Raw genomic sequence first — 18,204 nt, 5'->3', positions numbered from 1 at the left:
GCCATACTCAACCCTAAAGTGAAGGAATTTCTTGACATTGTAATGGACAGAGAATAAATATTCCATCACAGTTTCCTTTTTATGACATTTTACCTGGTTTTCTGATTAATTTACAACCAGGGAATTTATTTATTTGTTTATTCATTTTATACTCCATTCAATTGAATCACCACTTTTAAAATGTTAACATTAAAATAGTAGAAAACTCTTAAAATACACATTCCATACTGGGGGAAAATCACACTGAATTGCACATCGCTCCACCCTGATTAGCCAGGGATGAGAATCTGTTTTTTTTTAAAAAGAATAGATTTGCCTGTTGGTGATAAGACAATGAAGAGGAGGCAGATTGAGGAGGTCCCAAAAGCTAGAAGCAGTCACCAAGAAGTCTCTCTTATGTGTCCTCAACTGGTCAAGCTTGGTAGGATTATAGGATGGTGGAAGCTGTATCCTGAAGCTCATAAGACTCAGGGCGCATCTACACCAGGCATGGATAAATGTTGGCCCTCCAGGTGTTTTGGACTTCAACTCCTACAATTCCTAACAATCGGTAGGGTGTTAGGAATTGTGGGAGTTGAAGTCCAAAACACCTGGAGGGCCAACGTTTGCCCATGCCTGATCTACACTGTAGAATTAGTGGAGTTAGGATATCATTTTCCCCACTAAGGTTTAATGCTATGGAATCCTGGGATTTGTAGTTTGGAGAGGCACCAACACTCTTGGGTAGTGAAGGCTGAAGACCTTTTGAACTACATTTCCATGATTCCATAGTATTAAGCCCAGGCAGTTAAAGTGGTATCAAACTGCATTAAATCTACAGTGCAGATGCACACTCAGAAAGGCTTGTATGAGGAGATGCAGGCTTTCAGATATTCAAGACCAACAATGTATAGAGTTTTATAGGTCAAAACCAACATTATGAATTGTGCCTGAAAATGGTTTGTAAGCCTGTGAAGCTGCTTCATCAAGGGAGGTATAGGTTTCATATTACTAGCTCCAGTCAGCAGTGTACCCACAGCATTTTGAAACTGACCCCATGTTTGTGTGATCCTGGCATGTACTTTAACATGACATATACACATAATCTGCTCAAGTTGCTATTATATAGCGGATTGTAGATAGTAATAACATCTTTTGAGAATTTCTGCTCAAATTTCATGCTATTCCTTGCTTCTAAGACTTTCATAGTAGTGAATTTCTTCCAACCCCTTCGTATGTTGCTCCTTAACCTCAAGAAAAAGTCTTTGTAATCTGATCGAGCTCAAAAGCCAAAATTTCAACCAAAACCATTGGGCGTTTGCCATTCAGGGGGTTGTTTTGTTTTGTTTGTGTGTGAGTAAGGAGTTCATGTCCTATTACAGTCAAAACTGCCTTCCATTAGTGATGTTCTCACAACAGAAACTCAGGGCTTTGACTTTTTAAAAAGTCAAAGCCCCAGGTTTTTAAAAAACAAACAGGACACAGAAGTTAGAATCCTTTTGGTGACATACACAAGGATAAACACCCTTACTCTGGTGATTCATTTCATTGGATATTACACAAAGATGGCATCTGATTACAACATTGCAAATAGAGTTCTGCACGTGTAAGCATTTGTATTTTTTAAGGAATTCTTAAAATGCATCCCATAGCACACTTGGAGACATAGCAGCTAGAGTGAAATATTGCATATGCACATTGGTATTAAAGGAATTGCAAACATATGTGCAATAGTGAAATTAAATATTCAAGTTGCTATTGGATGCAGGAGATATGCTAGTGTGACTTTATCCTGTTCCAGATACTACTTTAAAGACTAGTATACAAAAACTTATGCTACCAATGTTGTCCTCTCAGTTAGTCTCTGTGGTGCTACAAGATGCCTTTGCATACTGATTTTCCAGACAAATGCAGCTATGTCTTTGAATTCAGCCCTTCTATTGGTTTAGTAGCAGAGGGTTAAGCAATGCATCTTACCTTTTGTGATTACCAGCAAAGCAGAGGGCATGTCTAATATATATGGCTAATTAGTTACAGTTCTGAAAATGTTGATAAGGATCTGTATTTTTCCAACTAAGGTAATCCACTGGCTAAACATAGGATGATTTCTATATTAATCCAATAGTGTGTCCATTTGGGGGGAAAAACCTAGCTGAAATGCATTCTGAATTTGCCAGATGAGCTGCCTCCGTATTTCATAAAGTGATTGATTCAAGGTTCACATCTTCACACTGCAGGTATCAATGGGACCATGATCTTTTAAATAAGAGTTTTGTAGGTGTTTAGTTAGGGAGGATGAGAGGCAGTATCAGAAGATGAGTTTTCTTCTATTTCAAGGCTATCTGTATTTAAACAAATGAGCCTATACCTTAATGCCCAAATAGGCACACACATATCTTTTTTTTGAGTATTTATGTATGTGTTTGTGTGGACATGTGAGCATGTATGGTATTGGAAATGTATTACAAAAATGACTGGAAGAGTTGTTCTCCAGTGGAAGTTTCACATATGGAGTGGAGCTTCACATCTAGATAAAGATCATTGAAATTATTCTTTATGACAGTTAAATAATATAATAATGTTAATAATAATACTTTATTTATAACCCGCCCTCTCTCCCCGAAGGGACTCAGGGTGGTTTACAAAAATAACAAAAATGGTGAACATCCAATGCCCAAAAACAAATAACAAATAACATATAAACAACAGTCAAAGCAAGGCAAAACAAAATAAAATAAACTCAATATGACTTATAAATGTTCTCGAAATTAATTCCAAAAAATCTTAGCCAGCATAACTAATAGGTCAGGGGTTCTTTGTCCAAAAATTCTGAAAGCCTAAGATTTGAGAAGCACTGTTTTGGGGGCCTTGGCAGAAAGAGAAGTGTGAGAGAGTGTAGCATTGAATGTCTCAGGGCCTTTGGTCTTCTAGGTGTTTTGAACTTCAGATCCCATAATTCCTAAGAACTGGTAAACTGGCTGGGATTTCTGGGAGTTGAAGTCTGAAACCAAAGGACCAAAGTTTGGGAACCCCTATCTTAGAGGTACAAGGGAGAAAATGTAAAAAGGAAAGGCAAAAGTAGACAGGTAAGTAAAGGTCAACGGACTTTGGCTGCACCTCCTCCACCATTGCAGGGCAGGAATATCAATATGCTGTTATACTCCATTTTCCACCATCCCTGGCCAACTTGGACAGTGCTAAGGGAAGACACAGTAGTAGTTCATCACCCCTGAAGGATCACAGACTTCCATCCTTTAAAACACTGACATGTGACTCCCATCCCCCAGATTCCTCTTCGCCCAAAGGAAGTGTTTGCAAACCTGCACTATTTATTGCTCACCTTCACCATCATAGAAGACAGGAGTCATGATATGATGACTTCGAGCCTTCAAAGACAATATATTCGATAGGATTTTACAAACAAAGGAGTGTGTCCTACTGGCTCTGCTGAGGCTGAAGCCAGACTTTCACTTGTTTGGAGTTATAACTAAAGAACCGTCTTCAGTGAAGCCTGACATGACTCAGACTCTGGCCAAACTTCTGTGGGGAGAGACCGCCGGAGAGAACATTTGCCTTTCCAACTGCCTCACGCTGTTCTGCTCGCCTCCATTTGATCTTTCATTCAAATTAGTGGCATGCCCCAAATGGGTGCCTGTTTTCTCCACATGAGCTGCAGTGTGTGTAAATAAACAAGTCTGGCTTCCAAAGGGCTTCATGATTCATTAACTTCAAAGGAATAAACTCCCTTTTAAAAAAAGAAAGAAGGTCAGTCACTTCAGAGTTTCCATCAGCATTGAAGGTGATGACTTTCCGGGGCTTTCACTTGGTTTTTCTAACAGCCCCAACCATTGAGTAACAATTCCGATTTCAAATAAAATTTTATTTCAGCTGTACAAGGACTCTTTGCAATGTGGGTAACAATGAAGGACAGATCCTATCCACTTATAAAGTAAAAAAAAAATGAAATGACAGTTGGCGGCATAGTACTTAATTGATGAAGACTGAACAAGGTATAAGTTTACAGCCTGTGTTGGATGGGGTTACATTTCCTCTGAAGATGCAGGTTCGCAGCTTGGAAGTTCTTCTGGGTTCATCATTGTGCCTGGAACCCCAGGTCTCAGTGGTGACCAGGGGAGCTTTTGCACAATTAAAACTTGTGGCGCCAGTTGCACCTGTACCTTGAGAAGCCAGACTTGGCCATGATGGTTCACACTCTTGTTATATCTACTGCAACACACTCTACGAGGGGGTTGCCTTTGAAGCCTGTTTGGTAGCTTCAAGTGGTCCAACAGGTGGTAGCCAGATTCTTCACTGGGGCAGCGTACAGGGAGCACACAACTCCCCTGCTATGTCAGCTCCACCGGCTACCAGCTTGCTACCAAGCACGATTCAAAGTGCTGGCATTAGCCTATAAAGCCTTAAACAGTTCTGGCCCAGCTCACATGTCTGAATGTATTTCCTTCTATGATCCACCTTGGAGATTAAGATCTTCTGTGGAGGCCCTGCGCTTGGTCCCATTACCTTCGCAGGTGCGGCTGTTCGGGATGAGAGACAGGGCCGTCTCATTGGTCGCTCCTTGGCTATGAAACTCACTCCCTAGTGAAATTAGAGCAGTTCCGTCCCTCCTGACCTTCAGGATGAAAGTAAAAACATGGTTATGGGACCAAGCTTTTGGATAGCAAGTTTCTAGTGCAATAAGAGAATAAGGAATAGTTAAATGACAAATGGAACAGCCTTGGATTTATGATTTTGGATGGTGTGATGTTAATAATTGGTTTTAAATTGTGTTGTTTTTAATGTTTTTGGTTTTAATGTAATTGTTTATTTTATTATATGTTTGTTCATGGCATTAAATTGCCTATTTTGTAAGGCTGCTCTGAGTCCCCTTCAGGGTGAGAAGGGCAGGATATAAATGGTGGTGCTTGGATTATACCAGCCTTTTGCTGAATAATTGCTTGGGCTATACCATCCTTCTGCTGATGGTATTACCCAAACATCACTTTACTCCATCGGCTAAGTATTATGTAAGACCTTGTGAAAAGTACCATTTGATTCATTGGGATGGCAGAAACAATGACTATTCTTACAACCCCAGTGAATCAAGTTGTAATTTTCATAAAACACTATTATAACAGTATGATTTCACATTAATTGTCATGACCACATCATATTGAACACATTAGTTTGCAACTTGATGAGGCTTTCAGGCTGAGATGCTAGGATTCTACAGGACAGAATGATGGCAGTTAGAATAGAATCATATCACTCTTAACTGTGTAGCATGAAATGATCCTTAGAATAAAAACAACAAAATGGCCAAGTTGCGGGGTGGGGGGTGGGGGGAATCTTCTAAAGTAGAATTTGGGCTGTTCTACTATCCATGAAGTATGACAGGAAGTGCTTCCCTATGTGAGTCACAATAATTAGGCATTCCCCCTGCATGTTTTGCCTCCTCTGACGTCTGAGGAATGTTCTAGAAAAAAATTCCTGAGGATATTTGGCCTTGCCCTAAATTTACTGTCTGATATCATTCATTAGAAGCACCCTGGCTGGCGCTGTAACTCCCTCCTCCCCTCTTCACCTAGGTGTGTGGGCATTAATTTTGTTTTCAGTGGCAAGGATCTTTTTAGCACCAGAGAAAAATATCTTGGTCCTAAAATAATCATTGGTGTCACCAGCCTTTGTGACCTCATCTGAAGCATAGTCTCTGAGATAATCATTAAAATATAAATACACTTTTTATTAACAGTTTATTTTAGAACATGACATTAAGCTGACAGATCATTAAGAAATGAGGTGGCAAGCATCCTAAATATTCCTATCTCTTGGCAAGACCTTATTCTGGAAAGTTGACTCTTTTAAAATTCCACCACAACAAAGGAACGTTATGATGTCCATGTTTTATAATGTTAGCAAGTCCTCCCCTCATCCTCCAGATGATGATCTTTTATATAATAAATGGATGGTCCTTACAGCTTAATTGAAGGACTCCCTCCCAAGAGAGACCAGGATGACCCCATCCCTGCTGGCCTTTTGCAAGCAGGTCAGCTCCTTATTTGACATTTGGGGAAGGATAAGGGGCAGGCTTTGGGGAAATTGGGTGGGATTGGAGGGGTATGAGTTTTAAAGGCCATTTTAGTAGGTTTAATTTTAATTCTGTTTTTATTGTACTGTTACTATTTGTTTTTAAACTTTTGTATTACATTTTTCAGACTTGTCTTGTGTGGAGTGTTAGCTGCCTTGAGTCCCCAGGTGGAGAAAGGTGGGGCATAAATAAAGATGATGATGATGATGCCTCTGGAAGATAGTGCTCTTAGAGAAATGAATTTAGTTATATTAACCAGAATTCAGAATTAGACTTATGGATGTATATCCTGGAGTTACACATTTGTAACTGATCCCTGGGCCCCCTGGTGGCACAGTGTGTTAAAGCACTGAGCTGCTGTACTTGTGGACCAAAAGGTCCCAGGTTCAAATCCCGGGGAGTGGAATGAGCGCCCGCTGTTAGCCCCAGCTCCTGCCAACTTAGCAGTTCGAAAACATGCAAATGTGAGTAGATCAATAGGTACCACTCCAGCAGGAAGGTAACGGCGCTCCATGCAGTCATGCCGGCCACATGACCTTGGAGGTGTCTACGAACAACGCTGGCTCTTCAGCTTAGAAATGGAGATGAGCACCAACCCCCAGTGTTACTTTACCAGGCACCAATCAATACTAAGAGAAGGAGGTCCATTTTGTTGGTGACTGAAGAATAAAAAGGAAAATATTTTCATCCTTGCCTGCCAATGAGAGAGGCTGTGACAAGGACTTACATCAGAAGTCCTGCTTCTGACTGCTGGGCTGAGATACATTGCTTAGTTATGCAAATGTAACTTAGTAGCCCATGTGGAATTCCAGCCCTTGTTAGAAAGAGGTTTGGAGGACACCAGCATCTAATATAGGGTGGGGAGCATATGGTCCTCCATTGTCAATGGATTATACTTCCCGTCAGCCATCACCTCAAGTAAGGAATGCTGGAAATTGCAGTCCCACAATATATGAAGAGTCACATATTCTTGATCCTTGAAGCTCCATTTTTATTACTTCCACTTTAGAACCTCCCTTTATTGGTCCTACATCAAGAAGAAATTGGCTTTTCATTTTCATGGCAGCTTATCTCCTGCAGTTTACCTAACAAGGGGTGTTTATGGCCACGTATTTGACCATCAGTTTTCTATTGTTCACAACCTCTAAACTTGACAAATTTTATTTGGCTTTGAGGACTGAATTGGCAGTAAGGCATATCAGATACTGCAACTGATTAAATCCCCGCTACTCTCCTTACATTTATCCATCTATCCAGCTGCAATACATGCACAGAGATTGCCAGATCACTATTCTCACAGACATCCAAGACCTGAGACCATAGATAGGCCTCCTAATGGTAATTTTGCTGATAGTGATTCTTGTGATGTTATGGGTTGGGACTTTGAGATACATGCCTGGCAAGGATTGAGAGACAGGCTGAAACTGCTTCTGTGTCATCTGATTATGGAAATGAGCATGACAGCAACACAGAGAAAAAGGTGATAGTGGTGACCATATCAACAATAGTAACCTAACTGGCAAGGAAGAACCTGAATAACAATGAGTCCCATGCCAACTCCTTAGGGGTCTAACAGAGAAATAAGATTAGAATATACAAGTGCCTTGTCCAGATACATGTCCAGATACTAGTTACTGGAATGTGAATGCATGAATATATTCTTTGCCTAAACCTCTATAGATAAACAAAAAAATAGCAGTTAGGGAATACAGTGTTCCCTCACTACTTTGCGGTTCGCTTTTTGCGGATTTGCTGTTTGGCGGTTTTTCAATAAACTCTAAAAGAATATTATAAATCATAAAAAATTACAATTTACAGCCTAAGCAAGGGCGGGAGGAAAAGCCGAAGGGAGAGAAAAGGAGCCCAACCAGCAATGGGAGGAGAAGGAGGCGATTTGTCAACACACGATTGGTTGATAAAGACTTAAAATAGTGTATAACTACTAAAATAATGTATAAATATATAGTGTCCCTATTTCACGGATTTTCACTTATTGCAGGTGGTCCTGGAACCTAACCCCCGTGATAAGTGAGGGAACACTGTATAGGCACAAAAACAATCCTAACAAAAGTGATAATACTGCCAACTCAGAGTGTAGTGTGTGAGAGATTGAGAGAGAAGGAGATGGAGAGAGATACAAATATGATAGTGAGAGCATTTTCTGGATGCTTGGCAGAGAGCAAGATGAATCTAGCAGCTGCAGCAGTTGCTACCTTTCCCACTAGGCACTGCATGATTTTTACTTTCAGCAAATATGACACATGATGAGTTTTTGCAGACCTTATACTAGTCCTGGGGATTGTGAAAGGTACACTGTTAGTTTGCAAAGATTTTTTAAAAAATTATCCCTGTACTGCTTTTGCTATGGCTCACACATCAAGAAGGTATGTGTGTCATGGCGTTGGTGCGCCACTTTCCACCTTTCTCCACTGTCCAGCTTTCACAACAAGTCAGAAATGTGACATATGATGGTCACATCATAACTTTTGTATTCAGTGATATTTCTTGATATTTCAGAATTTTATCTAGTTTCTTCATATCTGTCCTTCCAAGTGCTAGTCTTTTTCTGATTTCATGACAGCAGTTCCAATCTGATTGATGATTGAGCCAACGTATGGAGAATCTTGAACTGTTTCAATGTTGAACTGTAATATTCAACTGTAAACATACCTTTGCGCTTTCTGTGTTGACTTTCTGCAATAATTGTTCTAAGTCCACATCATATTACATCAATTACATATTCTCCATGGGATAAGCACATTCTTTCACCCATTAATTATTATTTGGACTCCAAAATTACTTTGTAATTAACAATCCAGTCCCATGCATTTTAATGTTGTCAGCAAGTCTTATTCTCCAGAACCTGAAATCTAAGTTTCTATATTTCCTCCCAAATCAATAGAAGTGGTAAGTCACTCTTTATAAGAGCATGGGAAAGTTACATTTTCATATTAAAACTATCAAAAACCACTTCTGCCATTGTGTGTGGTGGTTAGGTTTTTTTTTGTGTGTGTTTTAGCAGTGGCAGAACATGGTCATTAGATCCAAGAATTTCATCTGGGTTTTAGTATGAGTGTTAAAGGAGCTATGCAAGGTACTAAACCTATTTGGAGATATGTTAAAATTCACCCCACTGGAGCTGGAACCTCTGGCTGCATTTGAAGCTTAGCAACTTTGTCATCAGTAGGTAAGGTTGACAGGCCAGTGTCAAATCTTAGGATATCATCACCCAGGGCTTTTCTGTCCACTGGTTCAGTTCAGAATTTGTTGGTGATGGTTGCTTTATTTATACTCTTAGGAGAAAACTGCAGCTGGCTTCTGGCTTCTTACGATGATTTGTCTTTGCAACATGTTTTTCTGGACTTAGACTGTTGCTTAGAATCGTCTACACATGTATTCATTCATATATTTACTTCGTTGCACAGGGTCCCCCACAACAAAGTTCTCAAGGTAGATTACAACAAGAAAGAAAGTTAGGTAAAGCAAATACAAAAACAACTTAAAAACATGTGTCATAAAGTTTTTTAAAAGTCACAAAATTAAAAGTTAAGACAGATTAAAAGACTTAACACAAAAAACAGTCAATTACATTTAGATGATAATGATGATGATACCATCAATTTATAGACCATGTATGGGAAAACCCACATTAATTTCCAGTACAGAAACAGGTTCAAGTATAAAATGACATAAAAAATGTTCTCAAAGTGAGAAAACCCAAGATCCAACAAGTAACAAATTAACCACCCTGAGAATCTTATTCTTAGTGGAAATGTAGGGTATTAATGTTGTAAGTAAAAAAAACCTGGCTGAAACAGTCACCTAGGGCATTTGGTCCTCTAGGTGTTTTGGACTACAACTCCCAGAAATCCCAGCAAGCTTACCAGCTGTTAGGAATTGTGAGAGCTGAAGCCCGAAACACCTTGAGGACCAAAGGTTGATAACCACTGACCTAATTGGAGGCTTGGGTGAAGAGATGTCTTAAACAGTCACCTGAAACACAACACTGTTGATGCTTCTCAAATAAAAGGGGGAGCACTGTCTCTGAAAGTCTTGACAGTTTCCAATTCTTTTTGTTTTGATTGCATCTGCCTATTAATGAATTACACTTTGAAATGTACTGAGTCTCTCCTGCCCCATCCTGCCCCCTTCCACACATAGTCTCATGCAACATTTCAGAAAATGCGAATGGATTTGCTAATAAAAGTTCTATTCTTTTTTTTCTTTTTTTGCATTAGGCTATTTTATTTGGAATGGTTTTCTTAGATGGTTTTCTTAACCATAACATAGACTCCATATTAGCAAATGAGACATGTATACATGGTTCCAGGACAAAACAGATAGGAATCTGTTCCGATGGGTGTAATATCTTTTTTTGTCTCTTGAGACTTCTCAGTTTGGATCATGTCATGGATGCTTTGACTCTGATACTTAATCAAGTGCCAATTCCCATGAGACACTTCATCATAGTGCTATTATGCTGTTTTAATTGTCATGGCTACATTGAACAGAAACCTGGCATTTGCAGTTTCATGCTCTCTCAGCCTCAGAGGAAGACAAAGATAGCCTCCTTCTGAACAAATCTTGTCAAGGAAACCCTGTGATAGAGTCCATTGGATGAAACCATGGCATTTAAAGTGGAAGCTTATCACTAAAATGGTTTAGTATGAAAAGGCCTATGAATAGCACTGAAGACCTTTGGAAGGTAAAGCTTTCCACCTTATCCCACTGTCCCTTCCTTTCTGTAGAAGATTGTGGTGTTTGTGTGTTTCAAAAGAGGCCAAAATTATCCTGTTCTTTATATCCATGTGTCTCTTATGGATTTCATTTGAGAGCAGATCACAACAAACGTAGGAATTAAAATCAGGGCTAGGGATAATGGGCTTCCAAATTCATTGGCTGTCCCATTCTTAAGAGTGACAGTATCCCAGTGTGATGCCATAGCAATGGCTGGAATGCCGCATAATGATTTTCTCACTTTACAAATCCTTTTTGACCACAGGAGGGAGAGCAAGCTGAGACTGGAATACTTGCTGAGCTATGGCAGTTCTTTCTTAATTGCAAAGAGGACCAACCAAAGACAATAATCTGATCGTAATGGATGGTTCCTACCCTTCACAGTGGGCAATGGCCTTTATGTGGTGGGGCTTGTGAGACTGATCAGGCAAATGCTTTATTGCAAGGATTAGTTTGAGATGAGGTGGGAGAATCATTGATATGAGTGGATTACATTGTTATTCTTTAGGCCCAGTAGGTGGGAATTGAATTTCTTTGAATGCATATTCACTCCCCTAAAGAAAAGTTGGTGTGGGGTTCTAAAATATGGCTGTTTGCTTTTTTTCTAGAAATAGACCAGAGATTTTCTTCTTAGAAATAGAAGAGCAGTTTTTCCTTCTATTTTGTTCAGAAAATATAAAAAGCCATATAAAATGGAATTATATTTCATGGGTAATTAATTATTCTTTGTATTTGGAGTCCAGACCTTCAAAAATTACTTGCCTGAACTTAAACTTCTGTCATCCATCTAAATGCTGGCTGGGTATCCCGGAATTATAGGTAAAAAGATTATTTGTTGTTTATTCTTTCAGTCACTTCCAACTTTTCGTGACCTCATGGACCAACTCACACCAGAGCTCCGTATCGGCTGTTGCCACCCCCAGCTCCTTCAAGGTCAAGTCACTTCAAGGATACCATCCGCTTATCTTGCCCTTGGTCAGCCCCTCTTCCTTTTTCCTTCCATTTTCCCCAGCATCATGATCTTCTCCAAGCTTTCCTGTCTTCTCATGATGTGGCCAAAATACTTCATCTTTGCCTCTAATATCCTTCCCTCCAGTGAGCAGCCGGGCATTATTTCCTGGAGGATGGACTGGTTAGATCTTCTCGTGGTCCAAGGCACTATCAGAATTTCCCTCCAACACCATAGTTCAAAAGCATCTATCTCCCTTTGCTCAGCCTTCCTTATGGTCCAGCTCTCGCATCCATAGGTTACTATGGGGAATACCATTGCTTTAACTATGTGGACCTTTGTTGCCAGTGTGATGTCTTTACTCTTCATTATTTTATCATCTTCTGATTTCCTGGCTGCAGTCTGCATCTGCAGTAATCTTCAGGCCTAGAAATACAAAGTCTGTCACTGCCTCCACGGTTTCTCCCTCTATTTGCCAGTTATCAATCAGTCTGGTTGCCATAATCTTATTTTTTATGTTTAACTGCAATCCAACTTTTGCACTTTCTTCTTTCACCTTGGTTATTAGTCTCATCAGCTCCTCCTTGCTTTCAGCCATCAAAGTGGTATCATCTGCATATCTAAGTTTGTTAATGTTTCTTCTAGTAAAAAGATTAATTTTTCCAAATTTTGCTTGAATCAGATAATGTCTTTGCTTTAGAGCAGTTATATTGAGTTTTTTCACAGAAATCAAAATCAAAATCAGATAAAATAGTAACATCTCAACCAAACCTATTATTCTCACAAAAATCCTATGTCCACTGACTCATGGGAGTGACTGCTGTATCAAACCCTAATATCCACAAAGTAACCTAAAAGTTTGAACACAATCTATGGATTTCAAAACAAGCTGAGAGAAATCTATGTTATTTATAATGAAGTGAGGGTTTTCTTCTGACCTTCAGCTGAACATGTGCAGGCTTGGAGTAGAAACAGTACATGAGTTGTCTGTTTCCCTCCCCACTCATGACACACACACAATCACTGAACATGTGGAGAGAGGTTGTCTTACTGCTATGTACAAGTCCTTTTATTTCAATCTCTGTTCATTCCACTAAGATTAACTTGACCGTGCTCAAATCTCAAATCTAAACTGTCCTTTAACATTGTTGGCTTCTCATCAAAGAATGATAGAAGCTGGTGGGATTTAATTTGATCCAGAATGACAAGGGGGAGGGAAGCAACCAGTAGTGGGACTGTTACAATTTGTATGAAGAAATTTCTTAATTCTTGACTGCTAGTTACCGTTATCTCTTTCTCTCATGCACAACATCTTCTGTTTCCATTCTGGTGTACAATACTAAAAAGGAACAGAAACAATAACACACAAATGAAATAATTGATTTTTTTACAGGTTTAAGAGTCTTTTGTGGGGATGCCCGGAAGACCTACAAACTTCTTTAAAAGACTCAAAGGACCTTTCTTTCATATACAGTGGGACCTCCAGATCCTTGAATTCCAGCAACTATGGGTCATCATGTTCCATGTTGGTAAATGGTGAGGATGTGAATACAGACATGCTGAAGTACTTGCGCCCATGTCATTGTCATTTAATAATATGAGATGTAATTGTCCATGTCTTCTGTATCCATGGTGAGTCTCAAAACTGGTAGATATGGTGACCACTGTATTTGCAAACACAGTGGTTATAAGAAGTTGTTGATAGTTATTTTTAATATTTTTTGTTTCATTTCACTGTTCTATGAGGCAACCAAATATAGTTCATAGCCAACAATGGGAAGAAAAACTAGGATAATGATGTCATTCTGATATCTGCTTTGAGTTAGATGGAAGCTCCAAAGGTCCTCAACTATAGGAGCCAATCCTTTTAGAGGTGCAGTGCAAGTAAAGTTCCTGTTCACATTGGAGTAACTGCAAGGGGAACAGAGTAAATACAAGAATGGGTTTATAGGACAAAGGCGCTGCCATCCATCAAGCAAGAAATCACATATAAAAGGTTGTAATCACCAAAATGTGTATCCCTCCCTTTCTTTCTCTCAATTAGAGTAGAGTCATTAAATCAGTTGGTCAATTCAGTGTTGACTCACCACCATTCAGCAGTTGAGTGTATAGGTCTTTTCTAGATGGGACTAACCAGCAGCATTCAAGCTGTATATCTAGAATGCAGTTAGCAAATATTGAATTCACTCATTCCACAGAGATCGTTGTTTCTATTTTTAAAATGCCCTTGTAAGTTCATAATAACGGTAACAAAGATGTTACCGAGAGATAAGTGTTCTCGTCCACCATTCTTACAGAATAACCTAGGTGAGAAACACAAGAAATATACTAACAAACACATCAAAAGAGCCAAGTGTTCTCACAGATGGACACACATTGACGGGAAAATCTAGAGTTTCTGTGGGTCTTCAATAGAAATCAGATTCGGATTTACAGGCAAGAAGATAATGTCTCCTGCATATATAGAATACCAGGAGTAAAGTTTCAAAACCTCATACTTTACAATACAAAATATGCTCAATTTCATCTACAAGCACTTTTTTGGTGCATTGGAGCCAGGCATCCTGCAAAACTAGAACAGCTGGGCTATGTTTATAAGTCATCCAGTACACTGCTAGATAATGAACTTCTGCACCAACTGAGCCAAGTAGTTTTCCAGTTGGCAAACTCTACTCCTGAAATCTAAGGGGTAATCAAGGCTACATGTGCTATGTTTGCAGACTTCTCCATGCCAAGAGCTTAACTATTTGCTCTGATAACCATTGCTGTTGAAGGGCAAAGAGCTGGAGACATAGATAACATTAATTGTTGCAAAGATATGAAGCAGGTGTAAATTAGTTACTGAACTAAAAATCTCAAAGAACCATATTATGGATTATTAAATAGTGAATATATTGAAATCTTGAAGGACTCTAAGGGCTCTGCTGAAGGCAAATGGCCAGGCATGCCACAGGGTGCTCAAATAATCAGGTGCTTTATCTGCTGTGGCTTCAGCCTATGGAATCTTGGGGGTTGTATTTGAGTAGTAGAAATACCCATCTCTAAACTGCAATTTCCATGATTCCATGGGACAGAGCCATCCTTGATAGAATGCTGTAATTATGTAGTATGAAATGTCCTCAATATATTTTTAGATTGAGAAGCATAAGATTAATATGCTTTCCATTTTCCAATACATATACAAAAGAAATACGGACAGCCAGTTTAATGTTTGCATTTCCTAATACACCTGTGGGGAATTGGGGAATATGAGATATTTGGAATAATAACCCTATCATCCCAGAGAAGATAATAGCAAAGATAAACTGCTTTCCCCTCTGCCGCCCCTCTGCCTGCATAACCCCTCTACCCTTCTGCATTTCCTGCTTGACTGAAGCACTTGCCACTCTAGTGGAGTCAAGATGGTTTCAAAAAAGGATATCGTACTCACTTGGGCAATCTCATCAAAACAATGCTCAACTAGGCTGTAACTCAGCTCAAGGCATCCTTCCTGTGTTGAGTAGGATATTAAAACTTCCTTAAACATGTAACCCAGTCACTCTAAGGCCCCTTCTACACTGTCCTTATATCCCAGGATCTGATCCTAGGTTATCTGCTTTGAACTGGATTATATGAGTCTCCACTGCCATATAATCTGTGATAAGAAGATAATCTGGGATCAGATCCTGGGATATAGGGCAGTGTAGAAGAGGTCTCTGCAAACAGAACAGGGATGTATGCAAAGAATGAATGTGGGAGGACAGAATGAATTGTGGTGCATCTCCCCACCATATATTGGTGCGAATTCTGTTGTGAGCTAGTTCTGTGCTACAATGTCTTTAATTGAGTTCTGGGTATCAAAATTCAAGAAGCTGAACTTGTCCAGGGAAGGATAATCAAAATAGTCAAAGATTTGGAAGCCAATCTCATATAAAATAGATCAGGCATGGGCAAATTTTCTAACTTGGGAGCCCGCATAGCGGGCTGGGCCAGGGTGGATGGGCTGGGAGGGAGGGAGTTCTCCCCAAAGCTCCTTTCCTGCCCTTTCCTCTCCTTCCTCTTCTCTTTTGGAGGCAGAAAGTGAAGGAAGGAGGGGAAAATTTGGATCCCAAAAGGGCTGGTCTTGGTCAGGATGAGATGGTGCACAGGAGAAAAAAGTGTGACAATTAGACTCCATATTTCCTACTCCTGATATAGAATCCTAGAATCCTAGAACTGAAAGATATCCCCAAGGGCCATCCAGTCCAACCCCCTGCCATGCAAGAAGGCACAATCAAAGCACTCTCAATAGACAGCCTCTGGAGAAAAGCCTTTGATGACCGTCACCCCGGCTTTCAAATTGATTTGAACCCGCAGCGGAGAGTTCCGCAGATCCATCACCAAAAGGAACGGAGCGGGACCGCAGCAGACTATTATTAAAAGATCTTTTTTTCTCACTTTCCCCTTCCCTGAACTATGTAACAAACCCCCCAATAAAAGTAGCATTTATTTTAACAGTAACACTCTCTATCTGGTTATTTTGTGTCTTTCTCTGACTCCTTCCTTTGTATGCAATTTCTCCCTCTCTCTCTCTCTCACTAACCCGTCTGATCTTTAAACCCTGGCGGAGGCTTCCCCGCCATAGGTTAATACCGCGGACGATACAAATTGGCTCATATCTTTATCAAAATTACCCCTAGCACGCTCTTCTTTTAGTCCTAATCCTTTTTAAGGCTCCTGACTCAAGGACCACCAACGGAACCACAATCGGTCCAGTTCTCGGCACCTCATCAGCTGACTATCAAACGGAGCCGGCTGCTCCTTTCAAGCCAGACTGCTCTCTTCCAGCTTTATCCCGGACTTTCCTCTCCCCGCGACCCGCGGGATGGTTTTAAGAGATCCCTGGTCCCTTTCTGTGAAGTGGGGATGGGGGGATCGCTCTCCCGCTGGGGAGACATAGTTCTCCAAGGACCTTCACCCTCTCTACAGCCTGCCTGGAGGATGCTAGGACGGGTGCCCTCCACGTTTCATTCATACCTTCATAATTTTATGAAGGAGAAGAACACTCTTCCCCAGACCTATCCCTGAACTTATGAAATCTTATACTTCCAAAGACTGCAACCCACATGTGCCTCTTCCCCATGCCATCTCTATGAATTCCTTCCACCACAGATGAACTCTTTTCCTCATGTATCCGTGAATTTTCATATTCTATGTACCTGGACACCCTCATGAATCACTGTTGTATGAATTTCTAATCGTTGGGCTAACTTCATGAATTATGAAATCATGCTGCTAAAACTCCACTTTTATGAATTTCCATATTGGGTTCCCCAGATGTTGTGAACTTCGTTCTTATCAAATGTTTTCAAATTGTTTATATCCTTCATGATTCCCCTTCATGCAATGTAACCCACCCCTATGGATTCTCCCTTACTTCCTTGAAATCTATCTATCTGCCTATATGTATTTGTACTCTTTGGGATCCCCGGAAAATATGTATTTTTCCCAGCTGGGTTTATATTCCAACTTTATTTTATTTTTCATTTTATTTCATATAATTGCCAAGTCATGAAATCAGATAGGGAATATTTCGAACTCAACTTGAACCCCAGGACCTGCCCCATTTTCTATGACCTAGGCTTACCTTCCCAAAAACAAAAGGTTAATCCGCTGCCGCTTAACCTAATCAGATTCAGATTGCATGGACAATATAGGGCTTGAGTCGCCGAATTCGGAGTATTTGGACCTAAAGGTGATTCGCCCTCAAGGCAAACATTGTCATATCTCCTCCAAAAGGAAATCCAGGACACCTCAGGACGGCGCCCTGCTGAGCCCATCACCACCCATCCCTACTTCCACCCCTGACACCCCAAGACATATCTGAAATCTGTGTACGTGACAGGAACCCTTGATTGCTGTCATTAATCCCTTTAGAATTCGGCTGGGCAGGAATTAATCCGATCCTTCCTGCTCAGTCACTTCATTGTTTCAATAACTCCTGCCTTCTCCTCTCTGATTGGCCCGAGTGGGGACAAAAAGCAGCTCCCTATTGGGCCAGCAGAGCAAGGCGGGAAACGAAAGCCCGCCTCGTTCAACACTCTAGCCTATCCGCGATCAGATGGGCGGGGGAGCAGGGCGGGAAATTCAAGGGGCTGTCAGACTGAAACATTGTATAAATATGGCTTTATTTTGGATATATGGTACCCTAGTAGACTGAATGATCACTGCTAGAGTCCTTTTCAGCTGAATCGCTCAATAAAGACTCCTTGGCGGATTTTCCTTCAACTTTGGCGGACCTTCTTCATTTCGGCTTCAGGTTGTATTGCGGCTCATATTTTCATATCGGCTCCGCCAAGGTCCGTTCTCTCAGGACCGGATCGGGACTCTCCTTAAGGGCCCGATCCCCTAAAGCGCGGTCGACAACACCTTCAGAAAAGGAAACTCCACCACACTCCCAGGCAGCCTATGCCACTCTCCAACAGCTCTTACTCTC

General features: G+C 40.5%; 1 long non-coding RNA gene across 1 annotated transcript; it reads left to right on the top strand.

Moving 5' to 3' along the window:
* The first annotated feature begins 10,445 nt into the window (after positions 1-10,445).
* LOC134298436 (uncharacterized) lies at positions 10,446-13,319 on the top strand. Its single transcript, XR_010005524.1, has 2 exons — positions 10,446-10,769; positions 13,144-13,319. It is a non-coding gene; the product is annotated as an uncharacterized LOC134298436 (long non-coding RNA).
* Positions 13,320-18,204: the final 4,885 nt, after the last annotated feature.

Source organism: Anolis carolinensis, chromosome 4 (genome assembly GCF_035594765.1).
Source record: "Anolis carolinensis isolate JA03-04 chromosome 4, rAnoCar3.1.pri, whole genome shotgun sequence".
Taxonomy (NCBI): Eukaryota; Metazoa; Chordata; class Lepidosauria; order Squamata; family Dactyloidae; genus Anolis; species Anolis carolinensis.
The sequence above is the reverse complement of the archived record's forward strand: the minus strand, read 5'-3'. Positions and strand labels throughout refer to the sequence as shown.